Genomic DNA, 9,147 nt, shown 5'->3' with positions numbered 1-9,147 from the left:
GGTGGGGGGGCCACTACCGGGGCCATTTTACAGAATAGAAAGCAGGTGGCAGCTTGGAAGGAGCGAGCGAGGGCACCAGTCTGCCCGAGGGGAACGGTTGCACATAGAGATGACACAGATCGGAAGGGAGGAGGCAGATCGTCAAAGGTCTTGACACCAGACAGAGACATCACATGATGCCATGGACCTGGGGAGTCATTGCAGGTCCTGGAGCAGAAGCACATGATTCGAGGGGTGTCTTCAGCAGGTGAATCTGGAAGCAGTGTCTGGGGAAGACCAGGCTGTGCCCTGCACTAGATGGAAACCCAATCAGTGCAAAACGAGTGACAAATGTGTAACAAGCAGATGAGCAAAGTTGGGGTGCAAGGTTGGGGTCAAGTGCTCCAGTCTTTATCTCCCCCACCCTCAACACTCCTGGGCCTCTCCTTTGAATGACTCGTATCCCAGGGGCTGCCGGTCTCCTGGTACCTGCCCTGCTCTGGCTGAGCAGGACCAGATGGGACCTGACCTGGTGTGGGGGCACCTCCCATCCCTGCGTGCGCCCTCTGCTGGAGGCGCCTGGCCTGGCAAGTGTCTGCCGGCCAGTCTGGGCACTGAGCCTCTCGGGCTTTTCATTTTTTATTAGAATGATGGGATGTCTTTTGGAGCCTCGGTGATATTAATGACAGCCTAAGGTTTCACAGAGGACAGTGTTCTGTCCTCCCAGAGGCCTCTGGCCTCCAGACACCCCACCTCCACCTCCCAGGCCAAAAAGATTGGGTTCTCAAGGATTCTGGACTCCCTCCTCCTTCTGCTGCTCATCCTCAGGACGGCCTAGCAGGCAGAACCCTGGAGCTCTGGGTGGGAGATGCTGGAGAATTCTAGAAATCGATCTAAAATTGGACACAGGGTGTAGGGACCTGCAGATTTGATCTGTTCTCCTGGACCCGGGGCCTCTGTCGCCCCCATTGTTTCGCCAGATCCTGGGTCCGGCCAAGAAGCATATGAGCTTGATCTCCCTCTTCGTATTTATTGGAGGGGGAGGTACTGGAGCAGCGCAGTATGTGTTGCTCGTGGCATTGTTCAATCCAGGTGTCAGTTGGGATAAGAAAAATAACCCAGAACCCTGGAACACACTGGGTCCCCATGACCAATACAAGTTTTACTCGGTGAATGCAGATTACGGCAAACTGAAGAAAGAAGGTCCAGACTTCTAAATGAAATGTTTCACTATAAAGCTGCTTAGGATGGAGGTCTTGCAGAAGTCATCCGTGTAATTTTCCTCTTTATCCAGGAAAGATTTCCCCTCTCAATGCATGAAATCATGTCGGTGTATTGTGTTGGGGTTTACACTGCTGAATAAATCTCTGAAACTTGAAAAAACAAAAATAAAATTGGACACGGGTGGCTGTGATTGGACAATAGATTCCTGCTCCAGTAAAGAAAGGTAATAATGTCTACTGTGACAGGACTCTTCCAAGAAGGGCCCGAGCCACACGGGAGGAGCACCGTAATGGACTCAAGCATGGGGATGTGGGGTTTGCAAACCGCCTTCAACAGCACACTCATGGAACCCTGCCTACTGGGCCTTCCTGGCATCTCTCTGCAGACTCCCGAGGCCATGACTCCAAGCCCTGGCTAATATCCCCTCCGACTGTAAGAGTCCCTACTCTGCCATTCTAAGCCAATCAAATAGTATTAAGTGAAGGAAGACAAGTACATTTGAAAATCAGATTTCCCCCTTGGAAGGTTGAGTGTTCATTTCTGATTTAACCCAGGCTGGATTCAGGGGTTCCTGAGTTTCTGACTTGTTTCTCCTCTTTGGGTAATAAAACAAAACTCACGGAGATGAAAAAAGTGCCAGGAACCATGCTAAGCGCTTTACCCACGTTTCTCTTTCTGTCTTCACAGTAACACTCTCATCCCCATGAATAAAGGGAGACTGGAAAGTTCATAAGGGATCTGCCCAATGTCTCTCAGCTGGAGGCCAGGATTCAGGTTTAGGTCTGTCTGACACCTAAGTAGCTAGCCTGCCTCCCGTCTATCCACTCAGCCCCTGCCGCATTTTACAGCCCCACCCCAGCCACCTCCTCAGCAGGAACCCAGCCCAAGCCAAATTTTGTGTTGCTGCCCTCCCCACCCGGTCCCCACCATACCCATCCTCCAGGGCAGGAAACAGACATAGAAGAAGTATGTTCAGGGGCACCTGGGTGGCTCAGTGGGTTAAGTGTCCGACTCTTGGATTTCAGCTCAGGACATGATCTCAGGGTTCTAAGTGTCAGGCTCCACACTGGGCATGGATCCTGCTTAAGATTCTCTCTCTCCCTCTCTGTCTGCTCCCCACTCCCTCCCTAAAAAAAAGAAAGAAAGAAATGAAAAGAAAAAGAAAAAGTATATTCAAAATGTTTAATGTGCACTAGAAAATGGCAGAACCCAAACCATAGACCATGTAGTCCATCTGGGACCATAAGAGGATTCTAGGGAATTTGAAAAGTGTGTCCATGTTCCACATTCCAATCCCCACATCCATCCTGTGAAAGAGACAAGTGTCAATACCCTCATCCCACAGAGCGAACACGAGCCTCAGAGAAGCTGTGACCCACGCAGGGTCACACAGTTAAGGAAAGCATCTCAGCCAGAGCCAAAGTGATGCGAGTTTCCAGAGGAAGAGGCACAGGCTGGGACCCAGCTCTCCAGCACCCGGGCCCGGGCTCCTGGCATCAGCGGGCAGAGAGCAGAAGCCTGCAGAAAGATCTCCAGACAGCGTCATCTCACTAGCTCTTCCTCCCTCGCATGTGCTGTTTTCTCTTTATCCTTCCTCCTTTTGCTTCTCTTCCTTGTCTCTCCCCGCAAGTTACATCCCTTGTCTAAGGAATAATTAATTTGGCTTAAATAAAGAGCCTCTTTGCTGTGCTCACATAACATCGGACCATCACTTGCATAGCCAGCCTCTGGACGTGTACACTACTACTTACTGAGCTTTCAATAATGTGCCAGGCAGGTGCATGCGCTAGCTCATCCCGTCCCCGCAGGCTTCTGAGAGAGGGTTCCACTTACCCATTTTACAGATGGGGTAATGGAGGCTCAGAAAAGTCACTCATAGCTTATTCAAGGTCACATAGCTCGTAAGTGACTGAGCCAAACTTGAACTTAACTCATCCTTAAAGCTAAAGTCCAGATTCTTTACCCCATGGCTCCTGCTGGGGGAGTAGCCAAACCATAGCCGCTGCCCGCCTTCTCCATCTTTAGAACCTTTCCGGTTAACCGGTATGCTTCACTCAGCATGCTCATAGGTGAGACCAGGCTTGGAGACACCTAATGATAATAAGAATCATGATTTCCCCTCGTATACTGGCTGCTTACTTCAGGCATTGTGCGTTGCCCCACAAGAGGTGGATACTGCTATCCCCATTTTACAGGTGGGATGCCTGAGGCTCAGTGACTTGCCACGGGCACACAGCTTGCGAGCAGTGAGATGAGATTGTGGACCCAGATCTGGCCGATGGCTTTAACCACATGTCTCCCTTCCTAACAGCCAGGTTTGCTATTCTTCCAAAGATGGCACGAATTCTCTCTGCCTCCTGAGAAGGGGCAGGAGAGGCCAGTCTGGTCAGTTTGGATCAAGAGACTCAAAACACCCTGAGTTCACGTCTCCTTGGTTCCGTCCCTGGGCTGGCCGTCTTTCCCTGCAGGAGAACTACTCTGGGCTTCAGGACGGATGCCAGAGGACAGCTAGTGTCTGCTGGAGCCCCGGGGACATGTGTGACTTGCCTATTTGCAGGTACAGAGGAGACAAAGCTCAGAATATTCAAAAACGGTTCCTTTTCGGGCGCCTGGGTGGCTCAGTTGGTTAAGCGACTGCCTTCGGCTCAGGTCATGATCCCGGAGTCCCGGAATCGAGTCCCGCATCGGGCTCCCTGCTTGGCAGGGAGTCTGCTCCTCCCTCTGACCCTCTTCCATCTCGTGCTCTCTATCTCTCATTCTCTCTCTTTCTCAAATAAATAAATAAAATCTTAAAAAAGGAAAAAAAAAACACGGTTCCTTTTCTTTCAGCTAGGTAAGTATGCACTGCTCACCCTGCAAAGAGAGGAGAGTAGTGTATTGCAGTCGACAGTGGGGGATCGGTGAATCCGCCATGAGGCTCACTGATGCAGAAGGGATGACTGGGCATCAGAGAGCGAGGGAAACAGTGAGGCCCCTTTTGGTTACCAAGTGACAGAAAACCCAACCCAAACTGGTTTAAGCAAAGTGGATTTAGTGGTTCACAGAGCAAAAGCCCCCAATGTAGGTGGAGGTTCACCTGCAGCCTATCAGAGGATCAAAGGCTGACTCCAAGACCCAGCTTCTCAGCTCCGCTCTCCTCCATGTTGGCTTCACTTTCCTGTCATGGAAAGATGGTGACCACGGCTCCAAACCTCTTACCCTCTCAGGAAAAAGGAAAAGGTAGTCCAACAAGTCAAACAACCAAGAGAGTTTCACAGGCTCTAGCTGACCTGACGCGGCTCAGCACGGACACAGGGAAACGTGCTGTGTTGGTTGGCTGGGCCTGGGCACGGGCCACCCTTGGGTGAGGTCCACACCCACCCAGGCTTGGACTTAGAGTGGTGGAGGGTTGGTGAAAAATCATGAGAAGCAGGATGGAGGGGCTGGGGGTGGTGGTGTTGGATGTCACAAAGAATGAGAGAGACAAAGGGGGTGGGCGGGAGGAAGGAAGACAGGAACGAAGGGAGGGAAGAAGAAAAGAAAGGAAGGCCAAAGTCTACTTGAGGTGAACGAATTCACAAACAGATCCACAATTCTGTGGTTACAGAGATATGCCAAACAGCTTCCAGACAGATTATGCTCCAAAAATTCATTTGTAAATCAGTTTTGAACTCAGCGCATTTTTACCCATGTGGGGAGAGGGGAAGGGGAAATTTTTTATTGTCAACTCCCCCAACTAGCCTAACATTGTAAAATGTAACCCATAATATAGTAGAAATGCTTGGCTATTTGCAATGAAAAATAGAAAGCAAAGCTTACAACAGTGGGTGATAAATAAAAAAGATTTTGGATCTGAAACTTTGTCGTTGTTTGCTATGAGTGCTGATGCCTGAGAAAAAGCACACTAATTAATGAGAATGAGCTAGCAGATGGAGACTCCAGTGAGAATCTGAAGGGAGCTTCTCCACCTTCCAAGGACTCAGGAGGTTGACAGCAGGGCTCCCCATTATGTTGAATTTCCCCTCACATGTTATGGCTTTTCTTTTTCTTGACATAGGTACATCAAGGAGAACATTCGTCCTACATCTTTTTTACAGGTGTGTCGGGAAGATGTGAGTCTTCGCAACCCTACCGTGATTTGGGTCATTCGGGGCCCACAAGTGGAGTCCACAGGAGATGGTCCCATAATCCAGGAGCTGGTTCCACAGCACCTGGGCAAGAGGTGGTAAGGGGCAGGGCAGGGGAGGTGTTGGGCTGGAGGAGACCCACCTGTAGGGGCGAGGCTGGACCTGCGGAAGAATGACCCGAGCTTGTGGAAGGCAATAGGCGGGAGAGGGGCTAGTCTCAGCTACAGGTGCATTCAAAGCCGTGCGTGGCTCACACTCAGGCTTTCCCCTCTCTGACCGTCTAAAAGTATGGGGACAGCACCCCTGCTGAGCCTACTCGGAGCCCCACCCCACCCCACCCCTGCCCACTGGCCAGGGAGGGTGCTTCTCTGCTGCTTCCGTGTTCTCCGGAAGCAAACCGATTATACGTACCTCCCTCTCCTTTTCCCTGAGCTCTCTCCACGGTGGCTACCGGGCCACAGAATTTCTTTGCCTAAAACGCAAATCCCATGCTATCATTTGCAACCCCCCAAAAACCTGTCAAGTCTGCCTGGGGCCTTAACAGCAGCATTTCTTATAGACTCCCATATGTGCCTTAGAACCCTCATTCTTGGCTCCAATAAGTTTAAGAAACCCTCTATAGCATATACATTCTTAGAGAACCCCAACACAAAATGACAAGTTAAGGGCTCCGAGCAGGCTTTCAGTAGAGTACCTGTTTTGATTTTTGACTCCATCAGTCCTTCACCTGATTAGGCACAGAAGGCCTTTTTATGCATTATCATTTAACAAGCACACTTTGGAAATCACTGGCTTAAAAGGTAAAGCCCAGATACCCCAACAAGGCTTCCAAGACCCCTGCATTCCGGCCATGACCCCTTTTCCCAGCCTCACCGCCCTGGGGCTCTCCCACAGAGGCACCCTGCTTCCCCCATCCTGACGGCACACACAGGTGCTTTGTGCTTTCATTTCTCCATATTCTTGTTCATGTCATTCCTCCTTCCTTCCCTTTTCCCCAGTAAAGCAGTCATTCCCAGAACCCCATTCAGATGATTATCCTGTTCATATAAATGACCGTTTATTGAGCGCTTTCTATGTGCCAGGAACACTCTATTCACCTGTCTGCGCCCGGGCTCCCAAGCTTCAGAGCTCAAGCAAGATGCTAACAATGTTGCCTTCTATGTTTTGATACCCCCTTCCACCTGGCCCCACAGCCCCTTGTACCAATGCACCCCTCTGTCCTCATTGTTACCCTAGACTTCCTCTGCCTGGCTTGGGTCTCCAGTCAAGTTCCCCTTACCACCTTCTTCCCTCTGAGAAAAGAGCTTTGCAGCATCTAGTTCACAAGGATAATTGAAACCCCGGTTCATTCATTTTATAAAGACTGACTGAGCACTGGGGGCTTTAAAAAAGACATGGTCCCCACCCTCATAGAGCCACAGGCCAGGGGGAGACAGACAGGAAACACAGTGTTACGAACAAATCAATATTTGCTAGCACAAAAAGTGTTGCCAAGAAGTTGAGGAAGTGGGGGTAGGACCTATGGGAGGGACTTAAGAGGGACTTCACCTGGTCTGGGGAGTCCAGGGAGGGCTTCCTGGAGGAGGCAAAGGCCCACAGGAGATGGGACAGCCTATGAAGGACAGAAGTGGGGGGGGGGCTGAGGTGCATTTAGGGGCTGCAGCAAGCACAGCAGGCCAGAGTGGCTTTGGGGGAGGCTGGTGAGCAACAGGCAGGGCCCCTGGACTCTCCCTGAAGACTCGGCACAGTGATGGAGTCGGCAGGCTTGGGTGTGAATCCTGACTGGGCCATTTAGCCACCGGGAGCCCTGGGCTGAGTTTCTTAGCCTCTCTCTGTCTCTTTTTCTGTCTGCAAAATGTTGCATCTTCTCCAACACTTAGCTAAATTTAATAAGCACTTATACTTGCCGGGCATGTTCTGAGCCCTGTACATGACAGAACTAATTTGATCTTCACAATAACCCAGTGAGGTAAGGTATTATCCCCACTTAGCCGATGATGAAACTGAGGCACTAAATGAACTTGTTGAAGGTGACCCAGCCAGCTGGAGGTGATGGTACCCACCTAACAGGGTTTCCAGAGCTGCAGGAGATGGCCCACCGCCACAAGACGTCCAAGTTCATATCCATGAACCACTTCGCAAAGATGAGAGGTCAGGCCTTTGGAGAATGATAAACCAGCCATCATTTGCCAGCTAGCAAGGCTTTTACTGTGCCTGACCTCATGCTGAGCACCTCGCTGGCTCTCCCACCGAACCCTCCCCCCCACCACCCTTGGAGCTCTGTTCTTTTTTTTTTTTTTAAGATTTTATTTATTCATTTGAGAGAGAACGCACGCGAAGGAGTGAGTGAGCAAGAGAGCACAAGCGGCAGAGGGAGAGGGAGAAGCAGACTCCCCGATGAGCAGAGAGCCTGATGGGGCTCGATTCCAGGACCCTGGGATCATGACCTGAGCCGAAGGCAGATGCTTCACCAGCTGAGCCACCCAGGCGCCCTGGAGTTCTGTTCTTATCCTCAACGCAGGAAAGTAAAAAATGAGTTCAGGAAGGTTCACTTACTTCCCTCAAGTCAAATAGGTAGTAGGTAGAGCTGGGATTTAAAGCCAAGTTGTCCAGATCCAGAAGGGTGAGCTGTCCACGGTCGCACAGTGGAGACACAGGGTCCACACAGTGTAAGCGACACTGGGGATCTAGACAGCAGAAGAGAAGGTTCCTGTGCCCAAGGGTTTCCACTCTGCTCCAAGAGCTTTAAGGAGGGAGCCCAGCACAGGGCTTGAACTCAAGACCCTGAGATCAAGACCTGAGCTGAGAACAAGAGTTGGATGCTCAACCGACTGAGCCACCCAGGGGCCCGAGCTCCATGAGCTTTAAGAGCTCTTTGTCTTTATCAGTCCTGCCCACCTCTTCCCCTCGTTTCCTCCCGGCTCTGGGAAGCCCTAATGCCAACCTTTCCCCACGCTCTGGTGCTCAGGCCCCAGCAAAGAACTCAGTTTTGTCTGAGCCTGGCCATGCCACCAGATCTCCTTCTCCCTGCACTAGGTCCTGTCACAGAAAGGGCAGGCGGGCGGTGTCGGGGCAGGACAGAGCCATCTACTCTGCCAGAGGGCAATGGGCGGCCAGCGCTGGCAAAATCTCCAGCTGGGAGGATTTGGGCAGGGGCCCCCTTCTCCTGTGGGCTCCCCTAAGGTACCCACTTCCCAAGACGGAGCTGGTCCTGGAGCCCAGAAGGGAAGCTGAAACCTGAACCCTCCGTGCTAGCTTCCACTCTGGATTTATTTAAATGACTGTGAGTGTGAACATTTTCTTGTAGTTTTGTTTTCTGGTTATTTTCTCCTGAGTGACCTGACTTATGGTATCTTTTGATCATTTATCTGTTGGGATTTTACAGCTTAAAAAAAAATCATTTATACATGCCGTTTATATAATTTTTAAAGACGGCTTTTAAAATATTTAAAAATGTTTAACACAGTCTGCCTTTTGGTTTTTGTTGCCACTTTATCTTTTGAAATTATACAAGTGAACACGAGCATATTCTTGATGTAAAAAATTTAAAATCATACACTTCAAATAAAGCCAGTGTCCCCTTCGGCCCACTGTCTTCTCCAGTCCACTCCACACCCCAAATGCTAGTACATCAGTTTGTGTACGCCCCTTCTCACCACTTTCTAGACATTTACACACATGGCATATTCACACACAAATAGCTTTGTTTTGTGTACATTTTTCTTCCTTATGTGAACATTATCCTAAATGCAACTTGATTTCTTCACTTAACAGATCTTGGAGATAATTTTTGTTTTCTTAGCATAGTAAGGTTTGACTTATTTACATCACCAAAAAT

At 50.1% G+C, this 9,147-nt stretch overlaps 1 pseudogene; it reads left to right on the top strand.

Annotated features, from left to right (window-relative positions):
- Positions 1-917: 917 nt before the first annotated feature.
- Positions 918-1,196, top strand: LOC112839886 (cytochrome c oxidase subunit NDUFA4 pseudogene; annotated as a pseudogene).
- The last annotated feature ends 7,951 nt before the right edge of the window (positions 1,197-9,147 follow it).

Source organism: Callorhinus ursinus, unplaced genomic scaffold (genome assembly GCF_003265705.2).
Source record: "Callorhinus ursinus isolate GAN/ISIS: 27379988/994484 unplaced genomic scaffold, GSC_fseal_2.0 scaffold45, whole genome shotgun sequence".
In the NCBI taxonomy this organism is placed as follows: domain Eukaryota; kingdom Metazoa; phylum Chordata; class Mammalia; order Carnivora; family Otariidae; genus Callorhinus; species Callorhinus ursinus.
Note: the sequence above shows the minus strand (reverse complement) of the source record. Positions and strands in the feature narration are given on the sequence as shown.